This window comes from Manduca sexta, unplaced genomic scaffold (genome assembly GCF_014839805.1).
Source record: "Manduca sexta isolate Smith_Timp_Sample1 unplaced genomic scaffold, JHU_Msex_v1.0 HiC_scaffold_2463, whole genome shotgun sequence".
In the NCBI taxonomy this organism is placed as follows: Eukaryota; Metazoa; Arthropoda; class Insecta; order Lepidoptera; family Sphingidae; genus Manduca; species Manduca sexta.
The window spans coordinates 1,679-23,192 of NW_023593430.1; the positions used below are offsets into that span (position 1 = coordinate 1,679).

The following is a 21,514-nucleotide window of genomic DNA, read 5'->3' on the forward strand; positions in this document are numbered from 1 at the left end:
ACGCCCCACTAGTGCACCCACTGTTCGTCGTGTTTATTCCGTCCCAGGATGATTCTGTGGCACAAAAAACCTACATATACTTATATTATTAATAATCAGAGCAAAAATGTAAACATTTTCTCTTGGAGCAAATCAACATAGAAAATAACTTACGTACTAATAAAAGACATGGTCTATTTTTACGTTTGCCGAATTTCATCCAAATATATACGTTCAGTGGTTTCTGCATTTACTACTATTAAATATTCTTACAAACATTTACACCAACTTTGCATTGTTTAGTAAGAAGTATAGGACAGTAGTAAATGATAACAGCTAAAAGGAAGGTATCGAGAGTACAATATCCTGCTAAGATTGAAAGGAGTCTTGTGTTACGGGCTAAAATTGAGGGCATGTTGCCGACTTTGAGACATACCGAATGAGAATCGGGAAGGAAGCAGCAACAGTTTCTGTGGGGCAATTGTACCGAAGCGATCGACTAGACGCAATCAAGCCGGAAATAAAATTGTCTGTCTCGTGGCTCTACCAAATTACCCAGAAGTTCGACCATCATAACCAGCCGAAGTTATAGCGTAACAAATTGGCATTAAAAAATTATTATACCTAGTATGTTTTAGGATTCCGTACCTCAAAAGGTAAAACGGATCCCTTATAGGATCACTTTGTTGTCCGTCCGTCCGTCTGTCAAGACTCTTATTCTCAAGAACACGTCTAGGTACTTAGCTGGAATTTTTATTATATACTCAGGTCTACTATCCCTTAGAGCTGTGAAAAAATCAAACTTCTAAGCCAACGCAATCAAAAGATACGGCCGTTTATGCCGCAAATTTTCGAAACTTGTAAGGGAATCGAAACCTACAAGGTACTTCCCGTGAACTCAGAATCTTGAAATTTGTTTCGAAGCATCGTCTTGTATATAAAGAAAAATTGCGAAAATCGTAAATTTTTGGTTACATCATATAATAATTTTTTTTTTAATAATTTTATAGTTACTACCCCTTTCCTCATGAACGCGTAGAGGTATTAAATTGAAATTCATATTAAAGGTATTGTAGACCTGAGTATAATACCTTTGAGCTGTAACAAAATCAAACTGTTATGTCAAAGTAATCAAAAGAAATAGCAATTTAAGCCGCACATTTTCAAACTCGCTACTACTCCTAAGGAAATGAAAACCTAAAGGGTACTTCCAGTCGACCTAGAATTTTGAAATTTGGCATGAAGCAGTGTTTTATAGCACATATAAAGGAAAAATTCCGAAAACCTCATTTTTAGACCTTTGTCTTAAATTTATGCTCCTCCAGCTTTCCATGTTGTAATGTTATGGATTTCATATTATTATTAACATTGTTAAATGTCATCATCAAATAATTCACCATTTGTAATTGGATTGAAAAGTATTTATATCCTTAACATATTTTTGATAAAAGATCCTGTGGAAAATGGACAACAGCGCCCCCTGTACAATGTGGTGGTTTCCTGTACTAGTATGTGACGCGCTAAGCGACAGCGCCCCACCGCAGCGCGCGCCTCGACCGCCACGCAGTCTTCCCGCGCGGTCCGCACGTGTGTCTAGCGTGCCTTTATATTGTGCTACAGCTAAATGTTTCCGAACGAACTATAACTACGTTTATATTAAAGTTTAACAATTATAAACTTACGTTATATTTATACGAACCGATATTAAATGTGTTTCTTTTTTGTGAAGAGGAAACGGACGTAACATCGACTGTTAAGCTTTTATATTTTTAATTTATTGTGTAATGAATGAATGACTTCAGTGCTCTTTCAATTAAAGTTGTACGTAATTGTATTATTTTCTACTTCCTCCGTAGATTAATTAGATCTTGTATGAAACCGGAACGTTGAAAATTAATTAATTGTATTTTAATAACGAACAATATAGTTTCGCTGGATGGAATGTATGACAATAACTGAATATTTAAATGGTGGGTAAAACTTTCTCTTTATTAATCATAACTTTATTGTTTTTTATATATTTATATTTGGATTATATTATGTAGTAAGTAACCTTAAGATGTTAAGATTACATACTTGTTTAATATAACACGGTCCTGCGGATATTATTATTGTTTTAAATAATCTCTAAATATACATGTAGGTACCACACATTTTCTAAGCTTGTATCAAGTACTTAATTAATCATAAATTAAATATTTTACAAAATAGTGGAATTGGTTTTGTCTTAGGTATATACATATTTGTTACGCATTTTACATGCCCTTATATCATTTTTTCAATCCCATAATTTTTTATGTGATTGTGTGATTATTTTGTGTTGTATTATTACTTTTTATTTTTTGTTCAAAGCCGTAGATATATTAAAAGAGTAAGAGCATCTCCCACTTATGGGCAAACCCTATGGTATCATGGCTTTGTCTATATCTGTACCGCAGAGCATTAGTTTCAAAATAATATTTGAATATATTTGAGGCCAGTATAATTACTAGGTATTATATGAAAATCTGATGCCTCAGGATGACGAGCGCAATGCAGGGACATTTATGCCGATTATTATTTAGTAATCAAAATTATGACAGGCAAAGTTCGTCTATTTTTTTATAATTTTCATTAGTAAATCTTACTAAAGTCTACCACATATCGTAGCTTTAACATTTATTAATATACATTACACCCTGGGATATATAACTTTCAATTATGGTAGCATCAGGTAATGTAATATATCGTTTCCTTTATTTCGTGGGTTTCGATTGTAAATGTAATTGTAATTCACCGGCATAGTAATCTATGGAAAAATGTATAAAAATACATAGCTTAATAATATACAACTTTACATTATAGCTGCCGTGTATGATGCATATTATTTAGAAAAACCTTAAAAATAGTTATTATATTCCAGCCTGCTTTCTATTAGAGATCTTACACAATTTTTGAACCATAATGGTTTTACTTTGAGAGCCCCGTAACTACCAATACAATTATATAAAAGCAACACAATGTTGGACTATTGCTATGCTATGACTTCGCACCGTTTAATATTTATTCTCATTTATGGGGCTTCCCCTTTATACTAAAAAGGAGACGACAGATAAAACCGAGACATAATTATAATAATCTTATATTCGTAAAAACTGTTTTTACCAATAAGGCCTTAAATAATACGAAATTCTACTACTTATATAAACAGGAAGATAGGCAAGATGTAGGTCTTAAATAGAGTCATGCGATTAGTGTTAAAAACGATTCAAATAAGAAAAATCTGCAATTCGGTATACCAGGATTCTAGAGGTTGGAATCTAATACAAATCCAGGTCATTTAAAATCTTTAAGAATCATACAGCTAAATCATTCCCATTTAATATTTTAGGCTAGACTCCACAAAAGTTAGTTTTATAACCATTCATATTTAATTAACTAAATAAAACTTTAGAACTCTATAAATTATAAACATTTAGTATACGTAACATTATGAGAAATACACGATATGGGAAAACGTAATAAGTGAAAGCTGAGATATAGCTGTCTCCAGACTGACAATCATTATTATACGGTCTACCTGGTATGAATCTGATACCGAAGGATCTGATTCGTTATTATATCTACACCATCAATCTAACGTCAATCACATCAAGGTCACCAATTGAACTGATGGCAGATTTAACGTCTAATGGCCCACTTACAGAATCTGCTTTGGCTCTGTGTTCGTCGCCTGCGTGTCAGCGTACCCACAGACGTCTCAAATTGCGATTTCTGCTTCGCGTTTAACAATACCGGTTTATCATCTATATATAAAATATTACAAATACGTTTACCATATGTGGGGTCCCTTATTGACGCTGAAACATGCCAACCCACCGCAATTTGAAGAGAATATTAAACGAGTGCTCTACTTTTTAACGATTGCGCGAGATTACATTTTATATCTTATAACAATACTTTTATAATGAATTTAAATATATTATACCCCTCAGAGTGTATTAATATTATGCAAACAAAAAAACACAGCAATGCACAGTTTCTACAAATTTAAATGGATTGGATTCCAATAAACCATATTTATATGCAGAAGGGTCCGAATTTAAATAATAAAGTCTTCGGAGTATGGCCAATCGTAAACAAAGCTACATCATTTATATCACTCCCAAAATACACTACTAGTCCAAACACATAAACTTATTTAATTATACAAAACGCATATCTCTACATCTAAAGCAGATAAAGAACGGCTATCTATGGTAAAGTAGAACATAGCTATTGAAATAGAGATAAGATAGGATCTGAACTGCTATTAATTACATTATGTGAATAAAAAAACATTTATAAAGAATAAAAAACATATTTATTAATAATTCTTCCACTTAACCTAGTCTCATTTTTCGTACAAGTTAGTACATGTATATTATACTGCCTACTCGAATGAAATATTCAACATGGGCGATGTTATAACTTTGGATATTTAGAACACGGACACTTGGTAATAGTAAAATCTTGTCAAAGGCAGATAGTGCATGCAAATTATGTGCTTATTTTGAAAAACCTTACGTATCGTAATAATAAAACTTTATACCACAACCAACTATTAAATAATGACTTGTGAAACATACAGTCGTGGCATGTAGGGATAACTTCAACTGATCAAATATTAGTATTCGTTCGAATACAAAGGCGCATTTAATTTTATACACAATACAAAAGAATTGCCTCCTTTTACCAATACAATAGAGTGAAAAGTTTTTCTTTTTTTAAACACAGTATACCCGCCATTTTCTTTCGATTCAAGTTTGCTAAGTAACAAATTTCTTTTACCTTTTACAACCACAAGAGCATTATTATAAATATACGTCTTTGTACAAACAGTCAACAAGTTATGATGAAAGTTGTTCCAATTGTAATAACATCAATTGATTTAATGCTATTTTAGTGGAAGGAACAAAACGAGGTCAGTGACCGACAATTACGTCCTCCTAGAGACTTGTCTACCAGCACACAGCTACATTACTTTGAATTGTAATATGCATTCTTATGAAAATATTTTTATGAAACATTGCTACCAAAGGAAATATGTTAATTCATTTTATAAATTTGATTTCTTACATCGAATTATGTGCCGATTAAAGGTTTTAATTTATATTAGTGCTAGATCTACTTTAAAAACGATACCACATTTTGTACAATATAAACGAATTAGCTAAATATATAATATTTTCCAAAGAGCAATAACTTGCCTACTTTACAAAACTTTCTACTTTCCACGCTCTAAAAACATATTAGAAACATCGTATCGTCACAATCATGGATGCTACATTATAAACAAACATTATGAAGATTTATGGGTTAGAAAATGGATAAGACTTTGAAATCCTCTTTATTTTAAAAAAGAATATATTCAAAATGAAAATAATAAGACACGAGTTGTACATGGATGCATTTATGTATTTATTAGAATAAATATTTCAGAATAGCGCTAAGCATCGTAATTAGTTTCAAAATTAGTGAAATATTAATAATTCAATAAATATAATTTAATATTAGTGGTTGCTAGTTACAAAATCCAATAGCAATTATCGGCGTGTCCTTTCACTTAGTTGTTGGTATTAGTGTGTGTAAGTATGTATATAAAGGTCCATTGGTACCACAGCCGGTGTGCCACAGAAACCGGTCCGAGAGGTATGAGACCGACTCGCGGTCCAAGGTACTATTACAACGTTGATCGATCGCATTTTGGAACAACGATTAAAACGGTTTTAATATTAAAAGTCCGCAGTTAGTTTTTCTTCTAAACATATAAATATATCACATACAATATTTACATAACCCAGTTTCACGTACTATTATCCATTCACATAATAGTACTAAATATACTATACTTACATATGTACAGTGATAAAAAGAGATTAATATGTCTGAAACAAACTAATGAAAAAATATAATTAATTATGAATTGGGAATAAATTAATTTGGATAAAAAGATCTTAATGAGTTATCTATTAATAACTAGCTTCCGCCCGCAGCTTCGCCCGCGTGGATTTCGGACTTAAAAAATGGAGGAGGTGCTCAATTTATCGGGATATTTTTTTAATGTATGGTGGTATGCAGGTGATCCCGATTGTCCAGTCAGGGTCTGATGATGGGATCCTGGTGAAATCGAAGGAAGCATATAGCATGATTCAGTATTCACGCGTGATGGCTTATTATTAGCGTATTTCATGTATAACTTTGGTGTTTCTATACCGATTTCCATGATTCTTTTTTATGGAATATTTAATAATGTTAACTTTTTTAATTAGGGATGACTGAGAGTATTATAAACGTAAGAGTAGACAAATATAATGAGAAAGCTTCGAACTGCTAAGCTATCGGGAGTTACACGTGTTATTGTGAGTCAACCATAAAAGATAGACATATGCTGTCGTGGGATATTTTTTATATAATTTTAAGGAGAACATTTCCTTCGTACATGATTTCTATGTAGCTTTAACCATTAAGGTTGCACACGCGACGGAAGCTTAAAAAATGGAGTAACTTCTCCCGTTTTCCCAACATTTCCCTTCACTGCTCTGCTCCTATTAATTGTAGCGTGATGAAAAGTATACTATAACCAGCACAGGAGTATGAAAAATAATTGTACCAAGTTTCGTTAAAATCCGTCGAGTAGTTTTTGTTTCTATAGCGGTTATACAGACAGACAGACAGACAGACAGGCAGGCAGACAGACAGACAGACAAAAATTTTACTAATTGCATTTTTGGCATCAGTATCGATCCCTAATCACCCCCTGATAGTTATTTTGGAAATATATTTCATGTACAGAATTGACCTTGCTACAGATTTATTTATTATAAGTATAAGTATAAGCATAAGTATAAGTATAGAAGAAGATAGAAGATATAGATATAGAAGATAGATAAATGCGCTGCTGATATCGCAACTGTGAGATTTCACAAAGATAAAGCTAGGAATAAAACTACGCAAGTTATCTCTATTCTAATAATTAACATTCTAAATTGCAACTGATGCCCAGAAATAGAGTTAGAAAGCTATTTTAAATGATGTCTAAATTTCCAGTTTATTTAGGTAAGATAATTTCCAATTACAAAATTCAGAATGTTTTACTTTTTATTCTAATAATGTACTTATAGCATATCTTTTAACAATAACATACAGAAAATTAATCGTAGGTACGTTTTTTACCGAGATTTAAATACCCGACTTGTAGGCGAAAGCTTTCCGTAACTCTTCATAATTATAAGGAGTACTTACGTTTAGTAAAAGCAAGCTGCCTTTAATCTGCCTGAAAATAATATTAACCGGTAACTAATCAGTGGTAAGAGACGAGTAAGGCACCGAAAATCGTCATTAAAAATGTATTAAAAATAAAACAGTTCTGCTGGTGATTTTTGAGTACTTCAGCGGCCAGTACTTCTCGATTGTTTCAATTAGTGCTGCCCAGGCTCGGGTGTACCGCAGAACAGCATTCTCTCTGCTATATTGTTTCCTACATTATTTTAAACCCAATAGTTTCATTATTTCGACACTATATTATGAAGTAATATATATTCATGGCAAAGTGACCCGATTGCACCTAATGGTAAATGGACGAGATCCAATAAGTAAAATGTCGACTGACGAGAGATGATTACCTCTCGGCAGTCGATACAATCACGTCGATCTGTTGGAACCGGATATAAACAGTATAATATGTAAATAAAACTACATAGCTTTTATATTTTACACATTTAAAACACTCTATTTTTCCACGTATTAAATATGTACCTTCTTTTCTCTCTGCACCACTTAGATTGACAGGTAGAGGTCGTTGCTTATATTGAAACTGCCATTCGTTCCATTTCAATTAGGTTACACATGGTATATTAACGTGTAAAAAAATCAATGGTACAGAACTGTTCGACCCAGTGCATTGAACTTATAGACAAAACTACGAACAACTTGCCTCTACCGCGCACAAAATACCAGATAAAATGAGTATGAAAAATGTATATTCTGTTGTCGTTCTCACTACCAATCCAGAAAGTTACTATCTGAATCTAGGTCAAACTTTTGACCCTAACCTGATAAAGGTCAATGGCGAGTAACTGGACCACAGAAGGTAAAATAAGTAGAATCATTGCGTATTTAAAAATTACTTCAAAATTAGAAAAAAATGTTGGTAGTATACTTTTTAAAACGATACAGTATGTTGAATAAATTTTATTTTTTTATCTTTATGGCTCATTTTTCAATCAGATAAAAATTATTTGTAGGATAAATTACAATACAAACGAATTAAAAATAACAGTTTTATGTAGGTGCCTATAAACTTGTCAATTTGACTCACTTTTTTATTCAGGCAGGTCATAAATTATTAGATGGATAACTTTTATTTGACAATTCAAACATCAGCCCAAAATCATTTTGTTTACGTAATATTTTTCAATGATTTTATTACTCAATAATATTGTTTTATCTTATCTGACTAATATTTTAATCTTACTAATACAAATATTTGGATGTGCGTCAATATAAATGCAGAAACAATTGAACGGATTTGGCATACGAATACTCCAAGTCCTGGATTAATATACAGGCCACTTTTCATCCCGGCAATTTGCTCCCGTAGAAAATATTTCAATTTATTATCTGTTTTTTGAGTAGATAGCGCTGGCGTCATACAACAGCGCCATACAGATTGCCCTTGATTTAGGTTTTTGTAGCGGAAAGGCTTTTTACACAGGCGAAGCCGAGAGCGAAAAATACTTTGGCACAGGCAGTCAACAGACATTAAGGACCTCTTTCACAACTGAGTAAATGCTATTTGTCAAATAAATGTTTAAACTGACCTAATACACAAGTCGCGGTCTAATCTATGCTCCCAAATAAATTGTAATAAAATGAGTAGATACTATCTACATTAGCTGTGAAACTATCAAATAAAGTTTACTTGGAACTTGTGAAACTGGGCCTAATAGGTGCGCCCCTATGCGCAACAGCAATAAAACTCACATTAAATATTTTCTTTAGAATTTAAAAGACACGTAAGTGCCAAAAAAATTACAGTCCTTAGACAAGATTTGTATTGTTATAATAAAAACGATAATTATTATTTAGTAAAGGTAGAATTTCTATGGTTTAAACTTTATAGATGCTACTTGCATACAAACTGTTTGCAAAGACATCGCAAGATAATTATAAATATTTTTTTTATTTATTAATTGTTACAAAACACTATTTTATGAATGGCGACTAAATGTGTTTCGCATATTTAAAAAAACATGATCTCTATTCTTAAAGTTAGATACGTATTGTGCACCTTGAAATGTTTGATAGGTTCCTGTTGATTAATTACATGTGCAAAATAAATATGTGAATTACTTATGTCTAAGATCGTATCAAACATCTGTCAAACATAATTATCTGTTCCACATATATACTTTAACATTCGAATTTTACTCAACTAAAACCTTGAAATAAATAATTATTATGTATTTTAAAATTTAATTGAATAAGAATTTGTAAGTATAAAGATAGGCAAATATATAGATAAGCGCAATAAACTACCACAATATTTATAAAAACCATATAAGAAACCTCAGAGTAATCTAAAAGTACAGTGATATGCAAATAAACAACATTGTTTTATACATTTTGTCTATTTATAAAATATTATTAAAAATAATATTGTTGTCAGTTGTTTCTTTGCCAGCTTTCCTCGTTTTCGTCATATATTGTAGATGCCGTAATCATGAAAAGTAAAATATCTCAAAGCAAATTCTGTGCGACAGTAAACTCGACCTGAGCGCGCAACTCTTGCCATTCAATATCGCAATATTAAGAAATACTAACTGGATAGAGAATTGGCGTACCAACCTGTAACAAGTAACAAAATATACAGGCCCCTGCTTAGTTATTTAGTAGGCACTATCACACTTTGGTTATCTTTTTATTAAATGTTTTATCATAAATCTATACTACTAGCTTTTGCTCGCGGCTCCGCCCGCGTTATAAAGTTATTCAGGCTAAAATTTTCCGTTATAAAAATAGTAGTTTCCCGGGAGCCTATGTTCTTCCCAGGGTCTCAAACTGTCTCCATACCAAATTTCATCTTAATACGTTAGGTAGTTTTTGAGTTTAACACGTTAAGGCAGACAGATGCAGCGGGGACTTTGTTATATTATTTAGAACTTTTAAGTGAAACAATCCCGTCATACATCATTGTTGCATAACTTTAACCGTTTACGCAGCGCAGGCAACGGAAGCTCTCAAAACTCATAATTTTCCCCGTTTTTGCAACATGTTTCATTACTGCTCCGCTCCTGTTGGTTATAGCATGATGATATATAGCCTATAGCACTCCAGGAACAAAGGGCTATCCAACACAAAAAGATTTTTTCAGTTCAAACCGGTAGTTCCTGAGATTAGCCATTACTGCTCCGCTCCTATTGGTCATAGCGTGATGATATATAGCTTATAGCGGTCCACAAATAAAGGGCTATCCAACACAAAACGAATTTTTCAGTTGAAACCGGTAGTTCCTGAGATTAGCCATTACTGCTCCGCTCCTATTGGTCTTAGCGTGATGATATATAACTTTGAGCACTCCACAAACAAAAGACTATTCAACACAAAAATATTTTTTTCAGTTCGAATCGGTAGTTCCTGAGATTAGCCATTACTGCTCCGCTCCTATTGAATATAGCGTGATGATATATAGCCTATAGCTCTCCACGAACAAAGGGCTATCCAACGCAAAAATAATTTTTCAGTTTGGACCGGTAGTTCCTGAGATTAGCCATTACTGCCCCGCTCCTATTGAGTATAGCGTGATGATATATAGCCTATAGCACTCCACGAATAAAGGGCTATCCAACGCAAAAAGAATTTTTCAGTTTGGACCTGTAGTTCCTGAGATTAGCCATTACTGCCCCGCTCCTATTGGGTATAGCGTGATGATATATATCCTATAGCACTCCACGAACAAAGGGCTATCCAACGCAAAAAGAATTTTTCAGTTTGGACCGGTAGTTCCTGAGATTAGCGCGTTCAAACAAACAAACAAACAAACAAACAAACAAACAAACAAACAAACAAACTCTTCAGCTTTATATAATAGTACTAGCTTTTGCTCGCGGCTCCGCCCGCGTTATAAAGTTTTTCAGGCTAAAGTTTTCCGTTATAAAAATAGTAGTTTCCCGGGAGCCTATATTCTTCCCAGGGCCTCAAACTGTCTCTATACCAAATTTCATCTTAATACGTTAGGTAGTTTTTGAGTTTAACACGTTAAGGCAGACAGATGCAGCGGGGGACTTTGTTATATTATTTAGAACTTTTAAGTGAAACAATCCCGTCATACATCATTGTTGCATAACTTTAACCGTTTACGCAGCGCAGGCAACGGAAGCTCTCAAAACTCATAATTTTCCCCGTTTTTGCAACATGTTTCATTACTGCTCCGCTCCTATTGGTCATAGCATGATGATATATAGCCTATAGCACTCCAGGAACAAAGGGCTATCCAACACAAAAAGATTTTTTCAGTTCAAACCGGTAGTTCCTGAGATTAGCCATTACTGCTCCGCTCCTATTGGTCATAGCGTGATGATATATAACCTATAGCACTCCAGGAACAAAGGGCTATCCAACACAAAAATATTTTTTCAGTTGAAACCGGTAGTTCCTGAGATTAGCCATTACTGCTCCGCTCCTATTGAATATAGCGTGATGATATACCTAGTCTTGCCATAAATATTGTAATAAAGAAAAAAGAAAATTGTTAACTGCAAATAACATTTATTACTTTTACAGTGTGTCAGTTTAATACATAAATATAAAACAATTAAAAATATAAAAGCTTATTCGAAGTGGTCTCCATTGGCTGCAATACAGTCCTTTAAACGATGAGGCCAGTTATCAATAGAAGCACGCACTCTTTCCATGGGAAAATTCTTCACTGCCAATCGTATAGATTGTTTTAGGGACTCCAAATTATCATGGCGTTTAGAGCAAGCTGTACTCTCTAAAACTGACCACAAATCATAATCCAGCGGATTAAGATCGGGACTAGACGACGGCCAGTCTTCAGCTCTGATGAAGTCCGAAACGTTCGATTCCAACCAAGACTGCGTGGACCGAGCTTTATGACCCGGCGCCGAGTCTTGCTGGAAGGACCATACTTGGTTATTGAACATGGTGATGTTAAGGGGCTTAACTACCTTCTCAAGAATGGTATCTTGATACACTTGTGCCGATGTTTTGATACCTTTTCACAAAAATATGGCTCAGTCACTCCTTCATAGCTAACACCCCACCAAACCATCACTGAAGTCGGATAATGTCCACGTTGCACTCTGTCGACTAATTGGGAAGCTTCCTTAGAGCTTTGAGCATAAATACGGTCATTTTGTTTGTTAAAATGTTGCTCAATTGTAAAAATTTTCTCATCCGTAAACAAAATTTTTCTGTGACCTCCCTTTGCGTACCGCTTCAGTAGTTGTTTCGATTTTACCACCCTATTCTTCTTTAAATTATCAGTTAAGAAATGGCCAGTGCGTCTCTTATAGGCTGCAAGTCCTAAGTCATCTTTTAAAATACGCGACATGGTTCTAGGTGCTATCTTCATTTCCCGAGATAAAATCTTTTGCTTTCGGACAGGATTTCTTCGAATTCTTTCCCTTACTGCTTTGACCACCTTTTTCGTACGAACACTACGTGGACGGCCAGATCTTTTCTGTCACAAACAGAGGAGGTCTCATTGTACCTATTAATAGCCCGGTACACAAACATTTTACTAATACCAAGTGTATGGAGAGTTTTTAAAAATTGCATTTGGCTCCATACCTACTTTGTGTAATGCTATCACAGCGATTCGGTTCTCTTTATCACCCCACACCATTTTAATATCGCAAAATATTTTACAATGTATTGGCGCCAAAATGAGAAAACACAATGAACAATCGTATAAAAATGACAGATTCGAAATTCAAATGTAATATTTTTTTATAATTAAGTGTAACAGTATTTATGGCCAGACTAAGTATAGCCTATAGCTCTCCACGAACAAAGGGCTATCCAACGCAAAAAGAATTTTTCAGTTTGGACCGGTAGTTCCTGAGATTAGCCATTACTGCTCCGCTCCTATTGGTCATAGCGTGATGATATATAGCTTATAGCGGTCCACAAAATAAAGGAGCTATCCAACACAAAGCGAATTTTTCAGTTTAAACCGGTAGTTCCTGAGATTAGCCATTACTGCTCCGCTCCTATTGGGTATAGCGTGATGATATATAGCCTATAGCACTTCACGAATAAAGGGCTATCCAACGCAAAAAGAATTTTTCAGTTTGGACCGATAGTTCCTGAGATTAGCCATTACTGCCCCGCTCTATTGGGGTATAGCGTGATGATATATAGCCTATAGCACTCCACGAACAAGGGGCTATCTAACGCAAAAAATTTTTCAGTTTGGACCGGTAGTTCCTGAGATTAGCGCGTTCAAACAAACAAACAAACAAACAAACAAACAAACAAACAAACTCTTCAGCTTTATATAATAGTATAGATAGATATAGATTGTTTGTTTTTTTTTATAGTTTGTTTGTTTGTTTGTTTGTTTGAACGCGCTAATCTCAGGAACTACCGGTCCAAACAGAAAAATTCTTTTTGCGTTGGATAGCCCTTACGAGCTATAGGCTATATATCACGCTATACCCAATAGGAGCGGAGCAGTAATGGCTAAGGAACTACCGATTCAAACTGAAAAATTCTTTGTGTTGAATAGTCCTTTGTTTGTGGAGTGCTCAAAGTTATATATCATCACGCTATGACCAATAGGAAAGGAGCAGTAATGGCTAATCTCAGGAACTATCGGTTTCAACTGAAAAATTCGTTTTGTGTTGCATAGCTCTTTATTTGTGGAGCGCTATAGGCTATATATCATCACGCTATGACCAATAGGAGCGGAGCAGTTATGAAACATGTTGCAAAAACGGGGAAAAATTATTAGTTTTGAGAGCTTCCGTTGCGTGCGCTGCGTAAATGGTTAAGGTTATGAAACAATGATGTATGACGGGATTGTTCCTCTTAAAAGTTCTAAAAATATATTATAAAACAAAGTCCCCGCTACATCTGTCTGCCTGAACGTGTTAAACTCAAAAACTATCCAACGTATTAAGATGAAATTTGGTATGGAGACAGTTTGAGACCCTGGGAAGAACATAGGCTCCCGGAAAACTACTACTTTTATAACGGAAAACATTAGCCTGAAAAACTTTATAACTAGGGCGGGAGCCGCGGGCAAAAGCTAGTTCATACATAATATTGCGAGATTCGTCTGTCACCTATCATTTTTCAAAATTATTGTTATTAGTACATAACGTCCAAGTTTCATTAAACGTCACTTTGTAATATGGCGATATGTTAACGGTATTTTTTAAGCGACCAACATACATTTAGAGCTTGTAAACAATTAAATACATTAATAAATAGATTATAATATTACGAAAGATTATTGCTCTCCATTTCTTGCACATACAGTTTTATAATCGTATTATTTTAAATATCTTTTCCCACTCTTCAATCTAGGCTGATTTTTTTTCTTTAGAATTTTACCAAACAATGTCATAAGCACTTATTATATGTTATTCCTTTAATAGATATATATATCTACCTTAACATCGTTTTACTTTTTTTCATGGGAAAGTAAGTACAAACTATAAGTAATGATAAACATAGTCTTGTCCGTATATTATAATGTTGTCCACTAAGAGAAGCAGCTTCTCTTTATAGAATTAAGTCCTTCTGCTCTACTGAATATATATATAGCCCGACCCTGGAAGGTGACTAACTCATAGGAACTATCAGCTATAAAAAATATTCCATTTTAACGAGGTCGTCACTCGTCATCCCCTTGAGTACAAAACATATTATATTGAAGAGAAAGCACTTGCCCTTCCGACAGCTAATCGATAGTGGCAAATGAAACTTAAAGAAAAGTTATAAGAACATTTCTGAAAAATACAAATATTCTAAAAACATAATTGATGATTGATACACTTCCAATAAGTAATGTTATTTTGTGTCCTAATCAAATACCGCACACAGACATACTATACTAATACATACATTATGAAACATTCCGATTAGACAAAATATTTTGAACTAAATTACACTGCGCTCAGGCATAATATTACCCAATATAAATGTGAAAGTTATATCAACTCGTTGCAGAGAGTTGTTTCATAAAACTTGTGTTAAACATTTAATATATTGCTATTTTCTTTGTTTCAGAGACCAGAAAACCTGGAGGCCCCGCTACCTGTCCCGCGCGACGCAAAAAACAGCGTGTACGCTATGAATGATCAGGTCAGTATTAAGCCCCTTCCTCGAGCACTAGGCGTTGGTACCGAGGGCATTCATTTCATAACTTTAATGCCCATGATTTGAGGGCAGGAATATGAAATATTTAAGAAAAATTTCTTTAAAAAAACAGTTTGAGATAATTTTGAAAATGTTCAACTACCAAAATATTCTTTATTGAATATCTAATAGTGTCGGTTACAAATTATCATAATTTGTGCTTCAGGCGGAAATGCTTGGCAACAACAATTTTAGTGGCATGCGTTTTTAAATAATAAAACAATTTCTACATCATAAAAAAAATTTAATATGTAATCAAAATAGAGATAATATGTAGAAGCAATAATATGATGTTTATTTCGTTTTATATGTATTGTAAATTTCGAATAGATAACTTCTAAAAATATTGGCTTTAAATACTAACACCACAACTGGGTGCACACTATTCCGTACTTACATATAATTATTAACTAACAAATACTATATTGCAACATACATAGAACAAGTCCTATACTGGCCTCATGTTTTATTGATTAATTTGCCGTTCGATAACTAAAAGTGCTTTGAATGAAATTAAACCAATTTAAGTTGTATATTCAGTGTAGATATATAAATATTAAATTTCATATTGTACAATGTGAAAGATTAAAGTTTTACAGTAGCATAAAGTCCTAATAATATTAATAAGTATTATATATTATATTGAAAGTATAAAATTAACAAAGTCCTATACAAGAAAATCAAAGAAGCAATTTTTGACTTACACTAACGAATTTGATGATTGTAAACACAAGCCGATGTTTATTTCGAGACCTATAAACCGAAGTAATTCCAATGTATTAGGAACCCTCAGTAGTTGGTATTGAACCTATATCTCAAAATTCACTAAAAATAGTTATTGAGAGTAACATTTTACTACATATTTTAAATTAATGACGTAGATGTACAGACAAATATATTTTTGTACATTTCTATCTATACAAAATAAGCTTTATTTAAATCGTAAAGTGTATTATCTAACAATCTCAACAAAAGTCTTTTAGTGACCGAACCACGCATCGTGGACATATTTGTCTACAATGTAAATTTGCCAGATCAAGCTTGTAAGTATGATTGTCTCACACAAAAATAACATGAAATGACAGCGTACTGTTTCGTTACTTGCAATTTGTGAAACTAACACCCGTAGTGCGAATAATACTATCTGAAAGCACGGTGCACCCGAATACATAGTATCGGCGAAATCCTCAGACGAAATCATAGTTTTCTTTGGCTCTGTTCAACTTTGTGTATCTGACAGCCAACTGAGGTAAAGTTGTATCTCAATATTAACCAATCACTGCTCCAAAATGCTTACGCGTTGCGAAGACTGTCATGCCGTAAGCACTAAGCAACACAGTTATTAATATAGCATTGCTCCCTATTTAGCTTAGTAAGGTTTCTGAATACGGCCCTTAGTTTATTTACTTGTCTAGATTACCCTTTGACCTTCGCGCACGTACCAAAATTGACTCGTTTATCACCTAAATCAGTGTCTATTCTGTCACTAGATTATTGATCAAAATATGTCGATATGTGCTATGTTATTTACAAAACAAACTTACGATTAAGGTAGCAACTCGAAGTACACTTTTACATCTCTTAATTACCGGAATCTCGATAATTTTTTAACGACTGATGTGACACTAAGTTTAATAACTAAAAATAATCGCGATATAAACAAGAGTCGGAACTCTCCACAACTTTGTTATATATATAAATAAGATATTTCAATCTAGTTCTATTACCTTCTAATCAGTGCAAGATATTTTATATTTTTTTAACTATAGCAACTAAATAAAAATAATTTTAACAAAAAATTAAACCGCCTTCATAAACCACTCAAAACCAAAAAATAATTTCACATAACAAGTATATATTGGATACCAATTTTGGAGTCGGTACCTAATTAAAATTGCTAGTTAGCTATATTTGTTGCATAGTCCATCTATGAGCTAAATTTCTTTCAAATCAATTAAAAAGAGTAGGTTTGCGTGTACTACAACATACACAGTGAAAGGTGTAATACCAAGCACATGTATGGTGTTTCATCTTTTTATTTCCTCTTTTTTGAGGCAGGGAGTGTAATACACCCACATTTGACCAGCTATATGTAACAGGGGAAGAATTTGGCTAGTGTACAGTTCACAAATTTAAATATTTCCTTAATAGCTTCCATTTGCTGTACTGCGGCGATGTGTTTATCTCCGGTGACGATCTGACTTGCTGACTTTGTACGCTGGCAGCACATTTTTTTCGTATATTCGTTAATGTATTTATCTAGCTTAACTATCAATTTTAATTAAGCACCGACTCCAAAATTGGTATCCAATATATACTTGTTATGTGAAATTATTTTTTGGTTTTGAGTGTTTTTGAAGGCGGTTTAATTTTTTGTTAAAATTATTTTTATTTTTTGCTTTTTTGTGTTAGTAAAAATAGACCGTCTCAATGGCATAGTTGTGTTTCGCTCACGATACGACTATCGCGCTGAGGAGTTACACCTCTGAGTACCACTGAAAAGGGGAAAAGGTGTGATGCTATATATATGTATGTAAGAAGTAGATTCAAGCAAACCTAACGCAAAAACACAACTGATATATTACGATCATACTATAACTATTGCGCTGTGGTGTTACATCTCTGCCTACCCTAAAAGGGGAAAGGTGTGATGCTATATACATATATGTATGTATGTAAGAAGTAGAGTCAATTAAACCCAACCCAAAACCACAACTGATATGTTTCACACACAGTACGACTATCGCGATGAAATGTTACGCCTCTGTCTACCCTGACACGGGAAAAGATGTTATGCTATATGTATAAGTATGTGAGAAATACAGTCAACCAAACTCAATGCAAAAACATAATTAAATACGTCACAGGAAAGCTAAATTCGCGATTTCATTTTCTTCGGTCGACATAATTATTCTAGTTTTTTAATTTTAAAACCAAACTACCAAAGCGATCTTGAAAAAATTTATGGGACCAATCTGGAGAGAAATTCTTTCGAATAAAAAAAGAATTTTCCAAATCGGTTCATAAATGAGCGAGTTCTGAGGTAAGAAACATACAAAAAAAAAAAAATCACGTCGAATTGATAACCTCCTCCTTTTTTTGAAGTCGGTTAAAAAAGCAAAATTCCACCTCTTTATCCCTGACGAATTAAGTAGCGTCATAGCTAAGGCACCCAAACTTCGCTGAGTTTGGTTATCGGTCTCATTTAACAGGAGCTCCTATTATTTAACGATAAAACCATCAACACAATAAGTAATAATCCAAAACCCCAAGAGTCGCGGTTTACAGTCTAAGTACGCAGCTGCCCGCCACTAAGGCGGAAAAATTTATCTTCTATCTATATCTATCTATACTTATAATAAATCTGTAGAGAGGTCAATTCTGTACATGAAATATATTTCCAAAATAAAAATAACTTCAGGGGTGATTAGGGATCGATACTGATGCCAAAAATGCAATTAGTAAATTTTTTGTCTGTCTGTCTCTCTGTCTGTATAACCGTTATAGAAACAAAAACTACTCCACGGATTTTAACGAAACTTGGTACAATTATTTTTCATACTCCTGTGCTGGTTATAGTATACTTTTCATCACGCTACAATTAATAGGAGCAGAGCCGTGAAGGAAAATGTTGGGAAAACGGGAGAAGTTACTCCATTTTTTAAGCTTCCGTCGCGTGTGCAACCTTAATGGTTACAGCTACACAGAAATCATGTGTAACGGAAATGTTCTCCTTAAAATTATGTAAAAAATATGCCACGACAGCATATGTCTATCTTTTATGGTTGACTCACAATAACACGTGTAACTCCCGATAGCTTAGCAGTTCGAAGCTTTCTCATTATACTTATTTGTCTCCTTTATAACACTCTCAGTCATCCCTAATTAAAAAAGTTAACATTATAAAATATTCCATAAAAAAAGAACCATAGAAATCGGTATAGAAACACCAAAGTTATACATGAAATACGCTAATAATAAGCCATCATGCGTGAATACTGAATCATGCTATAAAGATTATTTTTGTATATATATAAGGTCGCGAACGCACAGGCAGGCGGCTTGCTTGGCACCTAGAGGCTAGCGAATACCCTAGTGAGTAGCTTCGTAAAACGAACATTCTCGAACGTTCGCGACCGGCTCCATTTTTGAAGTCCGAAATCCACGCGGGCGAAGCTGCGGGCGGAAGCTAGTATAAAATAAAACATATACACTCATACTCACGCCTTTTATACCCGACGTGGTAGGCGGAGGCGCAACTGGCGCACCCACTTTCCGCTATGTCTATTTCGATCCATGATGTGATAAAGGGCGAGCCTATCGCCATATTGGGCACAAATTCCAGACTCCGAGCTGGTACTAAGTAGGAAACCCTAATATCACTTTGCCCGACCATGCGATCGAACCCAAGACCTCAACGCTACAGTGGTACAAAACTACGCTACCGAGGCATTCATGCCTTAGTTACATAGAGTGTTTAGAGTGACAGCAAAGTTTTCAGAAGTATAAAATAATGCATAATACGATATTTTGATATCGATTCTGACGACGGTTTAACATCCTTACAACCAGTGCCGTCATTTTGACAAAAGAAAAACTCTGAACAAACTTGGAATTGGTCCTTCGCTTGGAAATTGTAATGGAAGCAGCTCCGCATGCATAAAATTATTGTCATTCTATAGATTCTGACAATAAGATCTAGAAGATCGTTTAACTTTAAACGCATGGCATGTACATCATGTAGCAATGGAAAATTTCATAATATATTTTCCGAAATGGCAATCATATTACAAATGAAAATCTTTCTGTGATACTGTATACACGCTGACTACTAATTTTAAATCGATACGGTAATCAATCTCAATGGCCAGCTTTGTCACAAACTGATAACTAGTATCGTCAGATTTACCGTCTTATAACCAAGGGTGAATGATTTAGCGAATCCCTGTCATTGTGGATTATTTGGAACTAGCCTGGCAACACAACAGGTGTATAACTGTGTTACAAAGTTTAACGTTTGAACAAATATCATATTATTGTACGCTATGCTAATATAGAGCAAAAAAAAATTGAGTAGGTATAGCCCTTTCTCTAACAAATTTAACACACAGAACTCATACCCGTACTTAATCCTACAAAGTTTACAGACTTTATATAAGTATATAAATTTCAGCGAAACTGCCTTCACGTGAAATTCATCATAAATAAAAAATGCCTTATACCAACTTACTACAAAACCGTACTATGTTTTGAAAATCTTCCCTGTGTATTATTATAATAAAAAAACGTTTGATCGCATTGGCAGTAATTATAAAACAGTTAATCAGATAATTGTCTTCTAAAAGTTATGGCATGGTCCTAATAAGGACTGGCCTAAGGCACAAAGTAAACCTCAATTTGCAGTATAAATTTTAAGACAAATTATCGCGCTTTAAAAACATCAATGGGTAGCAATTGGTGTCATATATTTACATAAATAACTACCGGGATAATTATTTAACTTTTGATTAGTAAGTGACGCGGCAAAATTAGATATAAATAAAATATAATCTACCAGTAGAAAAGAACATCACAACATTAATTTGCGTTTTAAATGTGCTTGTTATCCCTTTGTTGGTGAGAAAACTTCTTTATAGTTTTATAAACTGAAGAAACTTTGTAAATTAATGTTTAAAACCTTTGATTTTAATAATTCATAGTTTGAGGTGCAGAGAAGTTAGGTAGGCATATGATATATGAATACTTAATTCAATAAATTTTCTTATTACAGACTTTTCATACGCCTTTCGTTTGTGGTGACGAGGAGTTTGATATTCCGTTGATTCATGGACAACACAGCACTGCCGCCAACGTCCAGAACTCGCACATACAGTACACACAACTACATCACTCTGCTCCTCAGGTAAAATACTACCTATTGCTAGAATTAAGAGTACCTACAGTCCTATGAGTCTATCGACTAGTTCTGTGCCCGATCTAATATTACCAGCACATAAGTAGTAAATTTCAGCTGACATATTGACAAAACTGTGGACAGCAACTTATAAACCTTGTCAATTGGAAGGAAGGCTTTACTCAGTAATGACACTTTTAGAAAAGAATCAAAATCATAATACACAATCTA

The 21,514-nt window shown here is 33.9% G+C and overlaps 1 long non-coding RNA gene across 1 annotated transcript; it reads left to right on the plus strand.

The window, feature by feature from the left end:
* Positions 1-1,557: 1,557 nt before the first annotated feature.
* Positions 1,558-21,176, plus strand: LOC119192190. Its single transcript, XR_005113591.1, has 3 exons — positions 1,558-1,949; positions 15,262-15,336; positions 21,161-21,176. It is a non-coding gene; the product is annotated as an uncharacterized LOC119192190 (long non-coding RNA).
* The last annotated feature ends 338 nt before the right edge of the window (positions 21,177-21,514 follow it).